Source organism: Columba livia, chromosome 3 (assembly GCF_036013475.1).
Source record: "Columba livia isolate bColLiv1 breed racing homer chromosome 3, bColLiv1.pat.W.v2, whole genome shotgun sequence".
Classification (NCBI taxonomy): Eukaryota; Metazoa; Chordata; class Aves; order Columbiformes; family Columbidae; genus Columba; species Columba livia.
In genome coordinates this window covers 19,103,432-19,120,141 of record NC_088604.1, presented here as the reverse complement: position 1 = coordinate 19,120,141, position 16,710 = coordinate 19,103,432, and the positions used below count along the sequence as shown (strand labels likewise).

Here is a 16,710-nt window from a genome sequence, read left to right as displayed (position 1 = left end):
GATGTCAGCTTCTCAGCCAGCAACAGAATTGAGGAGAGCCCTCCTCCTCTCCTTGGTTCACTCAAAGTGGGCTGTCTACTCTCACCTGAAGGTGCTTTTGCCTCTACTGACTAGATAAACCTATCTTAACTCTGATTTATTCAGAAACAAATGTAACTAGGTAGTTGGCCAGTACAAAAATAACTTAGGAAACTGAATTAAGGGTCAAAGACATTTTCAAAGAACAATTTTGAAATTTTAAGCCATGAGAATGAAGCTTGTCTGGATTACACTGGTGTGAGTGATCAACAGCTGTAATCTCTTTGTTGTTTGTACCTCTGTGCTGGGAATCTGTTAATTTTTCCCTGGTCTTCACCAGCACTTCTTTCACCTCTCCCTGTGGTGACTGTGACCGTCATTCTTAGTTCTTATTTCATATTGCTGTCAAAACTTCATACAGCCTGTAAGGTGGCTGCTCAAGTAGTTCCTTGCCTATCTCTGCTCCTAAAACATATGACAAAGTGGTACAAAAACTGCTTTAAAATATCTGAACTTTTTATTGAATGTCTCTTTTTTTGGGCCCTGAAGTTTTCTGGGAAGGAGATTCTTTGGAACAGGAAATATTGAAATATATTCACTGTAGTTAAATTACAGATCTGAATTTAGTAATGTATCATAAATTTAATTGTTTGAGTATGTTGTGATGTAAAAGTGCTGTAGTAACTTTACAGACTCAAATAACCGACTTTCAGGGTTAGTAAGTGTCATGTGGCCTTGGCCCATCAAAAGTTTGGCCTGTGGGCACTGAATTTTTACAAGGACCTTATGACTAAGAATTATTGATAATTAATTGTCATGGAATGGCAAAAGATTAAGGCAAATGACATTATATGCCCTGTCAAAGTGTAGAGAAATATATCTATCTTGTGGGTGTTGAACAGACACCAGGTGTAAAAGGGAGTGGAGGGCAGTGATCTAGTCTGATCAGCCGTCACCACACCGCAGTGTGCTGCATGGCTTAATAGGGACTTCCGTGGTGTTGCCCTGGAGATATGTGCAGTCCTGAATTTGGGAATATATTTCTCAGTTCTGAATTTGGGAATATATTTCTGTATTATCACTTTAGAAAATCACCAGCTTAATTAACAACATTTAAAGGATTAGACACATTAATCAGAACAAATGTATTTCATCCCTTCTTTACTCACCGAAGGTAAAGAGGAAAGAAGAATGCCAGTGACAGATAGTCTTTTGTCACTTAATATCTCACCTTCCTAGGAGAGAAAGAGAGTATAGGGATTACACAATAAAACTCAATGGATATATTAGCTAACTTCCGACAAAAGTATAAAAACTGTCACATTTTTTGTTATATAGTCTCTGTAACAAGACAGTGCTCAGAAGTATGCAAAAGTTGCTGTAATATCTAACATTTGGAATTCAAGTCTGGGAGACATTGTAATTAACTCCTGTGGCAAACCTCCAGTTATGTTGTGTGCTGGTTGGGGAGCAGCACAGAATTTTGGAAACCAAGTGTGCTGGTTTGGGCTGGGATAGAGTTAATTTTCTTCACAGGAGCTAGTATAGGGCTATGTTTTGGATTTGTTCTGAAAACAGTGTGGATAATGGAGAAATGTTTTCATTACTGCTGCACAGTGCTTGCACAGAGCCAAGGCCTTTTTTGCCTCTCACCCCACCCCACAAGTGAGTAGGCTGGGGGTACACAAGAAGTTGTGAGGGGACACAGCTGGGACAGCTGACCCCCACTGACCAAAGGGATGTCCCTTACCACATGACATCATGCTCAGCAATTAAAGTAGGGAGGAGATAGGCAGGAGTGGGGCACTGCTGGGCATCTGGCTGGGCATTGATCGGTTAGAGGTGAGTTATTGTTTTCATCCGCATCACTTGTCTTTCTTGGGTTTTATTTATCCCTCTTTGTTATTTTCCTTTTCATTACAATAATTTATTACCATTATAATTATTACCATCATTATAATTGTTATTATGGATGATGTTATGATTGTTACTATTATTTTTTAAAACTACAAGACTGTTTTTATCTTAACCCATGACTTTTCTCACTTCTACCCTTCTGATTCTCCCCCTGATCCTGCTGAGGCAGGGAGTGAGCAGCTGTGTCATGTGTAGTTGCCGGATGGGGTTAAACCACAACACCAGACGTGCTGGAGGATGCCAGCACGAATAAATCCTACTCACTACAGATATTCCATTCTTGCTTCTCTCTCTGCATTTTCTTTTATTTTCAGTTATTCTTACTCATGAACTCAAAAAAAGATTCTCCCTTTTTGGGCAATAGTACACAGAGAAAGTGCTGACTAAAATCACTGGAAGCTTGTCAGTGGATTCCATGTTCTGTTTGTCTTGCCAAAGCTCTCAGATTAAAACCAGACACCTTCCATACAGACATAATTTCAGTAGCATTTTTGTCACATGTACCTGTGTGTTTATGCCAGTAGCTTTTATGCTTGGTTGTAGATTGCAGCTAAATTTAGAGAAAGAGGTAGAGGTCTTAAAGGTACTAAATTCCAGCAGTGCTGAGAAAGGTGGGTTGCTGGGTACAAGAAACAGAACTTGAATTCAGCCTTTATGAGATATTAGAGAATCCACATATAAGATCACTCTGAAATCCAAACTGTACAGAACACATACTTCATTAATTGCATTGGTTACAGAGCAATTTATATATAAGCTGCTGCTAAGTAACCTGCAAAGTTTTTAGGGAGGAATAAAATCTCTTATTAGGCTAGCTGATACTGTTGTAAAAAGTGGACATGTCTCAGGAACATAAGTAATCTTTTGTGTAGACATTCTAATCTTCTGTGTAGACACTCCTAAAGCAGTTGGAGAAGGGGCATATGTTGGTTTAACTTCAGCTGTTTTCATTGCAGTGGTTTAAATAAGCTGGTCTCAAAATTTATTAATGTGGTGTTAGCTTGGATATGGAAAAGGCTTGAGAGAGAGAAGGTAGCTACACTGCCATGTAGCTACAGCCACTTCCATTTAAAATCTCCTAAGACCACCTGCAATCATACCAACACTGTTTAAGAACTTGTAATTAATTCTTGTTCCTGACAGCCATTCTACCATGAAATCAAAATATGATTTCTACAGGGCCGTACTAAACAAATCTGACTACATTTGATGCCAGGTGTCGTGGGGTTTCCAGTTAACAAATGGGCAACAATGCAGAAGCTCACAGGTATATCTCATCCTCTTGTTGTGCTCAGCACTACTGTAATCACTGAATCGCAGAATAAGGTAGTTGGGCCCTCTGGAAGCCATGTAGCTCAAGTATTTTCTTGTGTTTCTTATGTTTCTTATGTTCTCCCATTGCCTCTTTTCCTGTCATTGGGCACTACTGAGAAGAGTCTGACTCACTCTTCTTCATTCTCTGTCGTCAGACATTGATACACATGAGTAAGATGCCCCCTGAGCATTATCTTCTCCAGACTGCAGAGCCCTAGTTCTTCTCCTAAGATGCTCCAGTCTCTTAATCCATTGTGGACCTGCCTTGGACTGACTTCAGGATGTCCATGTATTTCTTGGGCTGAGAAACACAGAACTGGGCACAGTACTCCAAACGTGTCCTATCAGTAGTAGACAGGACCACCTTTTTTTACCTACTGGCAACAATTTTCCTAATGCAGCCCAGGATACTGTCGGACTTCTTTGCTACAGAACACATTGCTGGTTCATGGTCAGCTTTTTGTCCACCAGTATTCTAAGGTTCTTCTAAAAAGACCTGCTTTCCAGACAGTTGACCACTGGCATGTGCTGATGCCTGGGATTACTCCTCCACAGGTGCAAGATTTTGCATTTCGTCTTGTTGAACTGCATGAGATTTCTCTTGGCCTAACTCTCCAGCCTGAATGGTGGCACAACCATCTGGTATATCAGCCACTCCTCCCAGTTCTGTATAATCTGTGAACTTGCTCTTGGTGTACTCTCTCCCCTTGTCCAGATCGTTAATGAAGATGCTGAACAGGACTGGCCCCAGTATCAGCCCCTGGCACACAGCACTACTGCCTGGCCTCCAACTTGACTTTATGCCTCTGTGTTGTGTTTCAAGAGTGAAAAGACCATATATTTTCATATTTCTTCCAAATTATAGAAGATCTTGCATGGTAAATTGCAGTCTTAACATTTTAAATGAATGACATAACTAATCTTACCTCCCTCTTGTCTCCCTCTCATGTCCCATATAAATCACTTGCCAGGAAATGACAGGGATTATTTGTGATACATTTTTTAGGTAATTCATAATGTATAGGCTAGTTTTGCTTGAGAAAGTTTTGCTCTCCATACCTGTTCACAGATTTACTAAACTGATCCAATTTTTAATGAACTGAAAATCCATGATGAAAAAGAAGGTATTTCCTTTACTCATACTTACTTATACTCTTAGTTTTCAGCTGTACATCTGTCTAGCTAAAATAAAATAAAATAAAATAAAATAAAATAAAATAAAATAAAATAAAATAAAATAAAAAAACAGCCTTTGATACTTTGGGACTACTTACTGGTCTTTTCAAAATGAAGAATATATCTGTGGCTAATTTTTTCATCCTTGAACTAGAGAAGATAACAGAATTGTCAGACAACTGTGAGAGACTGTGCTTAGATATAGGTAGTTTTATTCTCTTTCTTTTTTTTCTTTTGTGTTTAAACACAGAAATCTTGCTATCCAAGTGAGAATTTATTGTATTATTTTAAAATGTTTTATGGACAGGAATTATTTTGTTGTATGCTTCATTGTAACTATAATCCAACATTTATGAAGTGGAAGAGAGACCTATAACTTTCTTAACCTGCAATGATAAAAATATTCTCATATGCCCAGCTCTTATCTTTTCATATGTTGTTAGACAATTGGTTACTATATTCAGATTATGTTTAAATAGATCAGGAAATAATATTAACTTATGTCTTTAAGAAGGTTAGAACTTGATAAAAGAAGTTGTTTTTTATAAACAAAAAGAGTAAGTTCACACGATATTATTTGAACATATAAAGAGTAGGCAAATTATGGTACTTTTTTCCATGACAGTTTATTAATATGTAAATAATTTGTTTCTGAGTAATTTAAATTTCCACTGCAACTTATTTTCTTGAAAATTCTATGATAAAATAAAAATATCACAACAGCTTTTGTTCCTTAAAAAGTTTCTTTGGGTGATACTATTTTAACCATAGTGAGTGTAGGAAGCACTAGTCTCAGATTAAATCTAGTAACCAGTGTGTCTACAATCTGTTCTCAGAAACCAAGGATGGAATCCCACCCTTACTGATCTCATTGCCAAATGAAAAACAACAGATCAATACAGTGTGGTTGGTTGACCCTGGCTGGATGCCAGGTGTCCACCAAGCCTCTCTATCACTCCCCTCCTCAGCAGGACAGAGGGGAGAGAAAATAAGATGGGAAAAACCTCATGGATCAAGATAAAGGGAGTTTAATAAAGCAAAAACAAAGGTCATGTGTGGACGTGAAGGAAAACAAAAGATTTATTCTCTACTTTTCATCAGCAGTCCAGCAATGTCCAGCAGGGCTTCAGTACATGTAACAGTGACCCCACAAGACAAATGTTGTAACAACAAATGCCCACTTCTCCTCCTCCTTTCTCTTAGCTTGTATTGCTGAGCAGATGTCACACGGTATGGAATATCCCTTTGGTCAGCTTGGGTCAGCTGTCCTGGCTGTGTCCCCTCCCAGGATTTTGCCCACCCCCAGCCTACTGGAGAGGGGGGATGTTGGAGAGAAAGCCCTGATGCTGGGTGAGCTCTGCTCAGCTGTAGCCAAAACACTGGGGTGTTATCAACACCTTTCTGGCTACCAATACAAAGCACAGCACCGTGAAGGCTACTATGGGGAAAACAAACTCCATGTCAGCCAGACCCAATCATACAGTTTGGGGTTTAGTTCATGATTTTCCATCTTGGGTGGATCATATTAAGTTGATGTGCCTTAAACACGAGGATAATGTTCATCTCCTTTGCAAGTCTGAAATGTAAAATCTTTGCTTTAAAGACATAGTGGAGAGCATGTGCTTTCTTTCTTACAGCGTGTCCACCGTTGAAAAGATGGAGATCCTATTCTAATTTCTTTTGTACTACTATTTTTTCAAAAGTATATTGAAATGCATCTGACTGTAAAACGTAACAACACCATTGCATTGTCTTTTCATGCTTGCATCTTTCTGTCTGGAACGTTCTTTTTTTTTTTGTGTGTGTGTGTTTCTTCTCTGTCTCTTTCTGTGTTTCTTATCCTCTTTGCTCCTAAATAAAACAACAAACTATGCCTTACACCATCTGTAACTAAACTGATTGGATATCAGACTAAAGCTAGTAGATACATCAGGACCCTGAATTTCTGGTTAGCTCTTTCCCGTGCTCTTTCTCATGACAAGCATGGGTGTCATGCAAGTTTCAGTTTTGTTTAGTACTGCATTTCAGGGTTACAAAATGCTTTGTCAGTTGGATTTTCCATGAGATGGATTTTTATCTTTTGAAAATCATTGCATATGTAGATATAATGTCTTATTGTGCACTATCTAGTAGTGGTTAGGACAAGTTTCTTTAATGTTCAAATACGTAAAGGAATTATATCTTCAGAAAACTTTAACACCATTAAGTAATAAAAGTCTGTAATATATCTGACCCCAGTGTCTCAAAAGCAACAGAAATATGCAGGAGGACAGTTCTGTAACTAGCAAAGGACTTTGAGGGAATATATGAGATATGTCTCTGGGACATTTTCTTGGAGGGAAATAAGATTCAGAATTTCCAGCATCTGCTTCATTATTGTTTTAGAAATTTTGTTGCCATGGATAACAATAGTTTACATCTTAAGTCTATTCTTTAATCAGAATTGGAGCACAAGCCTGTTTTCTATGAAAATAGAACTACTGCTAATTTATACCATGTTGGATCTCTAAGACTGAAGGGAAGGCCAGAAAGCCAAATGTCCTAAAAAATGTGTATGCAGTATAAGAAATTTTCACAGAAGAAGGAAAAAAGTGAAACAGTTGGAATTGTACACTTTAGAAAGAAATTCATTGACTAGTAGATAGTAATACAGCAAAGCATAACAAATTTTGTTCTGAATCCTAAAGGTAATGAGACATTCACTGAAACTAAGGAAGTGGGAAATTTAAGACTGATAAAGGAAGTGCTTTTTTCATATAAAGCATGTAATTAAGTTGTGAATTCCCTGCTATGAAAAGTTCATTAGCTAGGCCAAAGACTTAGGAAGAGCTTTTGTATAGATTTCAGAACTACCCAAATCGGTCATGAGACTGATGAACATTTTGTAAGACTTGTTAGTTTGCGTTTTTTTCAGTCTGTAGATTGACGTCTAAGCTGCTTAGAAACTGAAAACAAATAATTAGGGACCTTTTCTGCATCTCCAAACTAAGACTTCTCTGGAGCATTTGGAATTGATCACTGGAGCCAGGATGCTTGCCCATAAATACAAGGTAAAAAAGATTCACACTACTGGAAAAGAGAACAGAGTATGGAAAGAATTGTATATCACATTTGTCTACTACAGGACAAAACCGTGGTGACATAAGAATTCTTTTAGTCCTGAGTTTAGGTTAAGCATTCACTAACCCTGCAATACTTGACAGCAACCCTGTAAAGAAGTTAACTTAAAGACCTACTGAGTTCAACTCAAATTAAATAAAGCTTTCTTTGCAGCAGGTCAAGCACCTTTTTTACTCAAATTTACTTGGGTTAAGGTGACCTTCAAGCTCTTCTGTTAGTACCTGTTTACAGCTATTCTTGAGACATTTATCAATTTTTCTAGTTTTATCAGAAGATTTTTAAGAATCGTAACTAGATCCATGGTCTGTAAATGAAAGTCTTTATGGATGTCTTCTTACGATCCAAATACAAAGTGTTAGGAGTCCTGTCTGAGAACTGACATTCCTGCTGGCATGAAATAGCATGGGCACCAGTTTTTTCTGTACAAAAGTTTTTTACAACTGAGGTCTGACTTGTAAAGGTCCAGAGATCCAAACTGCTGTGGATGCTATTCAAAGTTGAAGAGTGCCTCTGAAAATCACCTACTCTTATTGATATTATTCACAAGGATAAATCTCACAGTGGGTGCAGGATCACAAATTCAGGCAGGACTGTAACTATAGGCAAGTGGTCTTTTTCAGCTAGAGATTGGTTTGTATTCGGAGGCACAGGACTTCATGTCCCTTCCTATATATTAATTTTCTTTAGTCTTAGTTCTGTATGATCATTAAATGTGAAAAATCCCTCTTTCACTTCTGTTAAATTCTTAGAACCAATGAGTTGCACAATGTAGTAATTCTATAGACAATTCACATAGAGAGAAAGCTTGATATTTTATCACTCTGTGTCTCAATTTTGTAATTCTTTCCACATCCTTTTTTATTTTTCTTTTGTCTCGAGACTGGGAGAAATTCTGAACCTACCCAAGCATTTTTAGTAGGACAGTGCTAGTGCATGACTGGGCTTTTTGACTTCCTTCTTCTTTTTCCCTAGAAATTTAGTAAGATAAAGCAATTATAAAATATCATTTTTATAATCTGCAAAATCAGCATGAAAGAAAAAAATATTTTGTGTTTTAGTTTGAGTCAATCAAGTAAAAGAAGAACTATATAGTGGGCAATAGCATAGTATGTTTCAAAATTTAATATTATCAAGATAATAGATTTTTTAATCAATTATTAAATATTTCATTTCACAATATATTTTTATAGATTGCTATATGTTCAAATGAGTTTTAGAAGCATCATCTGTTTACTTCTGCATCAACTAAAAATAATATTTAATGCACAGAGATGTTTCTGAGCTTTATTGTTAACTTCCTTGCAATGATTTCGTATTCAGTCAATATTTTTAAAGGTATATTATAATAACAGCAGTATAACAAATTGAGGAATAACACACCTTTTATTTATTTTATTTTATTTTTTTCTTTAGAGATTTACTGTAATGGATTATTTTTACTCAGCTACATTTTACATTGTAAGATAGAATTTGAGATTTAACCACAGCAAATGGTGCCAGGTGAGAGCTTTTACATATGGTTGACTTAGACTGAAGCAGCAACCACATTTCAGTTGCATTTCGGTCTTCCTAAGGTTTATCAGTGTTATGCAGCTGTTGCTTCTCCTAAAGAAAGTGCCAGCAAAACATAATGAGGTTACAGTGAACTCCAAAAAGCAAAAACTTTCAAAGCGAAATCACAGAGCTCTACAGCTGAAAGCTCAGTCAGTCTTATTGCTTATTTACATAATATTACCCTAAAAGCTTTGCCTTAGGATTTTACTTTGAAAACTTGTCTTGTCTCGGGAGGCCTCCCAATGCTGTCTGTTTCTTTCTGGAACCCACACCGTGCTGATAAGTCTTAAGAAAGCTGAAATATGTGGCTATAGATGCTTTTTCACCCAGAGCACAGCAATGAGACAACCTTGACTGCCAACAAAGTTATGCCAGTCTAGGTGTGTTTGCTAATTTCTGAGTAACGGAAAGATACTTGGCTTCTGAGTTACTGCTTCTGCATTAAATGTACTGTTTAAGAGGTCTGTGTTTGACAACAGCAATAAAGCAGTTTTACTGAGTTTAGTTCCTAAGTTCTGAAATAAATGACTTCTTAACAGCCAGCGTATACTGTTCTATTGAGGAGCATACCAGCTTGTTTAGCTCTTGTTTCATGTTTAGCATAACATTTGCAAATTACTTGAGTGTACCTCTTTCACCTCACTATCTAAGGCACTGATCCTACGGACGTTTATGTACCTCATTTCTAGGAGCTGGGGCAGTCTGACATCACCAACAGTTTGCCTTCAGCAGAATTCATGTCTACACTTTTCTTATGTGAAACAGCAGCAGATTCAGTGTTCCATTTTGCATAGTCACATGTGATTCATTTGAGATAAAAATAAAATTTTTGATTCTAGGAGACTCCAACCAGGTCCTGAAAATGACTCAAATAGCTTGTAGCACACTGTAGAGGTTTCAGCTCTCTTATTAAGCACTAACTCTTCTCTGCACTTCCAAGTGTGAAACCCATTAGTAATCATTAGCTGTTACTTTTCCAGATTTCTTAGGTTAATTAATGCCCCCATGGTACCAAGGTCACCAACAAAAGAAAATGACTAGTAGTATTAAAGGGGTTTGGTAAATTCATATCTATTGAAAATGCAAAGTTAAACATTTGACATCGATATTTGACAGCTACAGTTCCTTGTTATCCCTCTTTTCAAGTACTGCTAGTAACACCGACATTAAAATAGTCATCCCGTGCACAAGAAACAAGACAAAAATCTGTTTTTATTGCAATTCAACATATCTTAAAGCTATATTTCAAGAATAATACAGTCCAGTAAAGCACGAAAGGACGAATAATTTCCAATCTACATTTGTAATATGTCATTCTATCACACTGAGTCATTTAGGTTTTGTTGAAAGAAAAGGCCTCAATTCACTTCCTACAGGACAGGGTAAAATTTCTGTTCCTACTGAAGACAGTAGTTTTGTTACCATATTTGCACTGTCAGATTTGAGTTTTTTCAGTATTCAACATACAGTGACAGAAATCATCTGATGTTATGTTTTGATTTTTGCTTCCAAGTTCATTGTGTTAATTTATTTTTCCACTTCTCCTACCTATTATCCATGTTGTTTTTGTCACAGTTACCCTCCTGAAACCTGAAGTGAAATATTCATTTAGCTTCTGGTCTGTACCTATTAGATCTTAAATCTTAAATCCATTTACGCTGCTTACTAGCTCAAATACTTTTGTTTCATTTGTATTGCTACATAGCCTTTTACTGCTTGTTTTCATTTCCTTTGCAAGGTCTAATGTGGCTTGACTTTTGGAAATTGTCAATTTATCCCTTCACTTTCTGGCCTCCCAGGATGTAGTTTTCTTTGCTAGTTAAACACTTTTTACCATTTCTCCTAGAATTTCTTCCTATTCCAAAACTATGCTGGGAGTAGAAATTAATCCATGTCAGCCTGGAGTCCTTCAGCAAAACTTTAATCAGCATAGAAACCATAATTTGGGGATAATTTGCACCCTGGGTTTTGAAAGATAACAGTGTCTCCTGTCAAGGTCTTTAGCTGACTTTACTAATAAAATTCCTAATTTCTTAACGAGGTCCAGTTAGAGTTTCCCCCTTCATATTGTGAAGCTGCTTGCAGAACAACTTGTATTTGTCCTTCAATTTAAACTGAATCAGTTTGTGATCCCTTGGTCTAAAGATATTTACATAACTGCTTACCACATTCACATTAAATAGAATCCACTGTTATTGGTTTAAAAACCTTTGGTGCAGAAAGACAGGAAAACTCAGCTGGATGTTTTTTCTAGCTGGTTCTAATTTTGTCCGCTAATAACTGGAGCCTGAATACCTTATTTTCCATTGATTGTAATTTAAAGGCAGAATTATTAAGAGTCTGATTCTTCCTACATGTATATATACTATACTTTTATTCAAACTAGAATTTGGACTTGAATTTTCCACACCAGGTGTCTGCCTCAGGCTAATCTTCCTTATTATTATTAGCACTAGCAACAAATTAAGATAAAAGAGTTAGACAGCTTTCTATGGAGAGAGGTCTGGTCTGTTTTGATGACAATCATTTTGCTAGAGCAAAGGGACTGGATCTTTGGGGTTCCTTTGGAGAAAGCTGGAGGTCAAGATCTGGAGAAACTGGGAAAAGGACCTGAAATTCCTAAGCCTCTTTCTCTGTGGCCACAAAATGGACATTATACAAACAGACAAATTATGAGTGACCTTTCGTGCTGACTTTCCTAGTATATTCAGGTTAACAGTTAATTTAAGTTGCAGAAATCTGCTGCTGGAGATTGCACATTTTCAAACCTCTTGATGGTCACCCTGAGCGTAAGCAAGGTTTTGCATGCTAGATTTTCTGATTATGCTGATACTTTACATTGTTATACCCCTGTGCTTCGTGTACACAGTTGTAAAAGGGAATCCATGCTATTTCTGCTTTTTGGAGAGTGCTACTTGGTGTTCCATAGATTAACGATATAGGGGAAGAAATAAAACATAAACATTTCAATACTTTTATGTTCAGGATAGGACACAGGAAGAAGATCATAGACCTTAAGTCAGCATTGGAATAAAACAAAATATTAAATGTGTGCTTGTTAAGTGAGAATCCCTAGTCCAGTTCACTGTTTGAGGCAGCAATCCTGTGAATAAAGCAATCTCTCAGTATATAATTCTTGATTTGTCTAAAAGGAGGGTGAACTGAATTTGCACCAAATGTTTCTAATTTCCTGATTTTTTTTGTCTATTTGATTTGTGCCCTGAAGAACAGTATTAAGCAAGGATTTTATTTTGTGTTTTTACTACTTCTGTTACTCTTAATTTTTTAAATTCAGTTCCGGTTTCTTTACAAGCTGGAGAAGTAAATCCTTTTAGCTATTACTAATTGGATCCGGGTTTAGGCTGCAAGTTTTAGGCATGAATGAACAGTGCTCTACATATGTCTACTACTTGCAGGGTTATTGACCTGAAGGCACTCTTAAATTTGTACAGGTCACTGAAGTCACTAATTTGTAGGGTGAAGTCTTGCAAGTGAAGTCTGGTGAAATAAATAGATTCTGCGTGTTACAGAAGTAGGATTTGACTCACTATTCCCTGCAGCGTTCCTTGCAGTCTCACACAAACAGTGAAAATGCAAATCTCATCTGTACTTGCATAAATAGCTCGTTATCAGACAGAAGTACTCCAGTTTCCAGGAGGCCTGGATGTGCGCTGTGTATGACATCAGATCAGCATCATTTTGTATGTACACAACTGGGAGGGCACTGTGTTCAGTTTGGTAAACAGGAGAAGAAGTAGTATTTTTAGATAGGCTGGGCATTTCATAGGGTTTCACGTGAAATTAATCTGTTCACCAAGAATTCAGCTCAGTTAAATTCATCTGTTTTCTTTGGAATTGCATTCCAGGGCCTTTAGAGCAAAGATCCACAAAATCCTAATTTGGAGGCTTTCTGTCTGACTTAACCTGTGGTTGGCTTCTGTGTAAAGATAAAATACAGACATTATAGATGTGACTGTGGAGTTCATATTGGTCTGGGACAAAAACATTGTGAGAGATTATATTCACCTTTTTGAGGTGTTTTCCTTTCTGTGCATAGTGACCAGTGGCACTTGAGGCAACAACAGCTCAATCCAGATTTGCAGAATTATAAGGAAGGTAGTGCTTATTCCTCCACTGTTTTCCTTGAAATCTACAGGCCACCCTGAACTGAGGCATTTTAGACCACATAAATCTGACAAAAATGTGAAAAGTATTCAACCACACACAAATGTTTTTAAAATATTATTAGGCGTTACTCCATTGGAAGGTGTTTCAGCATTAACTTTATATATACTGGCTTTGGCTGGGCTTAGTTGTACTACTTTTTAATAGTTTTTGACAGTTTAATTTCTTTTTTTATTGTCATATGCTAAGATTTTTGTTTTATTTTGCTAAATTTGAGTTTTTTACTGTTCTCTAAAATTTGTGCAGCTATAAGTGAACTGGAGGCCTGTTGCATGCATATAATGGGAAATTCTTGATGAAATCAAGACAAAGGATACACTTTAATCAGGCTTAGGATCTGTTTGTTGTCTGTACAATGGAGCTGTTAAATTTCAGTCTCCTAGGAATGCAATGTATATGTCATGTCTAAGTCTATGGCACTTCATAAATTTTAGAACACAGCATTACCTAACCTGTAGGTAAGCATTTCTTACCCATGTATATTAACAGACTATCGTCTGAAAAGTAAGCATGGTTTTCTAAATGGTTATTAATAACCTCTGGTTGCACAGGCAGTTAGTTGACTGATTGGTGGAATTGCTTGTCTGAAAATAAAATAAAAAATAAGTACCAAAACTGTAAGAAACTTAGATTCTGGTTAGTATCTGATATGGTTAAATAAATCCAAGAAATGTGGATAGGAAGTCACATCTAGCAGTCATTATGTCTCAGAGCATGGAAATCAACAATTATTTTTGATTGTCCTTGACATGCACATATTTCAAAAACCTCCTGTGATGCTGGTTTCAACACCTTCCATTGCATAACTGTTACTACAGAGCTTGTTATACCTGAAGTTTAAATCTTCCTTGCTTGGAAAGCAATTATTTCTTGTCCCAGATTCAGTGTATGTGAATAAGACTGATAACTTGCCTCTTTAATACTATATTCCACCCTCAGTTCCTTCTGTTATGGACCCCATGTCCTGAGTTCACTTCTGTGCCCCAATGTGTTGAATACATATTATACTGGGTGCATCAACACTAGACATGGACTCCATTTCAGTCTGCCACGACAGCATGCAGTGACACAACTAACTCTCAAGTCTTATGGGTAGCTATATGTATCATTAATATTCACAGAAGTAGTATCTCCCCTTTTTTGTCACAACTCATCTTTCTGAAATATCTCTGCCCAATACATTATTTTCCATCCCTTCCCTGTGCATTTGGTTTTTCTTTCATGGGTTTAGTCCTATGTGTATTTCTGTATTCAAATCTGTCTTTTCGACTTCTCCATTTTCTCAAGATCTGCTTAAACTCCAGTCCTGCCTTTCAAAATGAAATCCTCGTCATTCACAAACTTTCTAAGTACATCTAAATTTTTGGCTGAAATATTGAATAATATCAGGTCAGCTTTGTGAAGGACATTATGTAATATATCCTATCCATTCTCCAACAAGCTATTAACAAGTTTTCTGGGCAAGATTTTACAGCAGCTTTACTCAGACCATATTTTTCCAGTTGGTTTATGAGTGTCATGTGAATCTGACATCTATTACTTTCCCAGATCTTGTTATCCTGTCAAAGAAATTGAATTACATTGACATGAGTTATTCTTGACAAATTCGTGTTGGTTGTGTTTTGTCTTTAGGTGAATACAAATTGATTGTTTAATAATTTGCTTCAGTTATCTTTCTATCAAAGAAAAGCTGACTCTTCTGTAGTTCCCTGTGACCGTTTTATCCTTCCAGGCTTGTTCTCTGACTTTCTATACCTTATTCATATTCCACAAAACTCTCATTTCTCCTGCATCTCTAATGAAAGATCCCAGATTTCTTTGACTAACTCTGTAAGTACTTTAGGGTGATGCTTGTCAAGACCTAATGACTTGGATATATTCAACTTATTTAATTGATTGTTCCGTTCTCAGGCTGGTGTTCCTATTTCCTCATTAATAATAACGAAGTCAAGCATCTGGTCACAGTTAGCCTTTCTGTGAAGACTGAACCAGAGAAAGATTTAAACATTTCATGTTTCCTTCAACTGTCCATTAATTGCTCAGTTTTCTCATTATACTTGCTTCTATTTTCCTCTTTTATTTAATGCTTTATAGAACTTTTTCCATGCCTTTTATAGTTGTAATACATTTTCCATGTTATGTTTCCTTTATTTGTTCTCATATACTTTTACTATTCCTTAGTCTTTAGTTTTGGTAAAGTTTTTGCAATATATTTATTTTAGTAAGATTTTATTTGGTTTTGTTTTTCAGATGACTTGTGTTTCATTATCTGATTTTTAAAAAACTCCTAATTCAGGCACATAAGTTATTCCTTGTCATTGCACGTTTCACAGTGTCTCTTTCACAGAAACAAATGCTGATGTTCCTTATAAAACTGAGAGACTCTCAGAGGAATCTGTTTTTGCTGTGATACAAACCTGTCTTCTTGCTGGTGCCTGGAGAACAAGCAGAAGATGCTACTTTCACTGCAGATCAAGCCTATCTGTTATCGACCAGCCCAGTGGAAAAGGAATGAAGCTCTTAGAAAAAATATGGCAGCAGAAGAGGCAGGTTTTTTCCTAGTCTTGAGAAAATAAGAGAAAATGTAATTGCACTTGGAAAAGAGAATTGTATGTTTTAAAGTAAACTGTTGCTGAATAAAATAAAAGTGGTCTAAAGAAAAATATTGTTAGTCATAAACCCCATTTTCCCTGCTTCAGCTTACTGCCTTAAGCATCAAGGTCTTTCCTGCATGCTTTCCGTCTGACTCCTTGACTCCTGAATTCCTAGCTAGTGAGTGTCCTTAAATTGCCTTTATCTTTTTAGGAAATATCTCAAAGTCTATGTTTTTCTCCAGTGAAGTAGTGCTCGAACCACTCATACAGTAAGCATTGAAGGGGGAGAAACTTCAGAATTAGATATTTGATCGCTGATGACTTTTTTAGTGCTTTATGTGACTCAAGCTTTATGGTGCTGTATGGGGAGAGATATGTTGGCTCCCATAGAAATGGATCTACTACCAATGATCTTTAAAATTCCAGTTTCTATTTTTTATTTACATGCAACATCCTACCTTTTTTTTTTTTGTGTGTGTATACGTTGATTAGGCATGTTTGGTTTATTTTGAGACTAATAAGTTTAGCATACAAATTGCTTAACAGATTATGCACTATCCCAGTCAGCTCTGGTATTATTGAGCCTCTCTAAAGTATGGAAAAACTGTAGATATGTATAAAAATGTTGAGCAACCTATTCATGTGCATCTGTGAGTATCTTTCCTAGTGGTTCAGGACAATTCTTGACTTGTATCAGAATTTTTTTCAAAAGAAAATATCTCTCTAATCAGAAAATACAGGTCTACTTTTAGTAAGTAATTATGTTCTATACATTTTTTTGTCCTGTGGAACACCACTGGTCAGGTTTGAGGTACTGCAGATATATATTTTT

At 36.6% G+C, this 16,710-nt stretch overlaps 1 long non-coding RNA gene across 8 annotated transcripts in view; it reads left to right on the top strand.

Annotated features, from left to right (window-relative positions):
• Positions 1 to 16,710, top strand: part of LOC110362079 (uncharacterized) — a 202,820-nt gene that overhangs the window by 97,315 nt on the left and 88,795 nt on the right. The window lies entirely within an intron of this gene.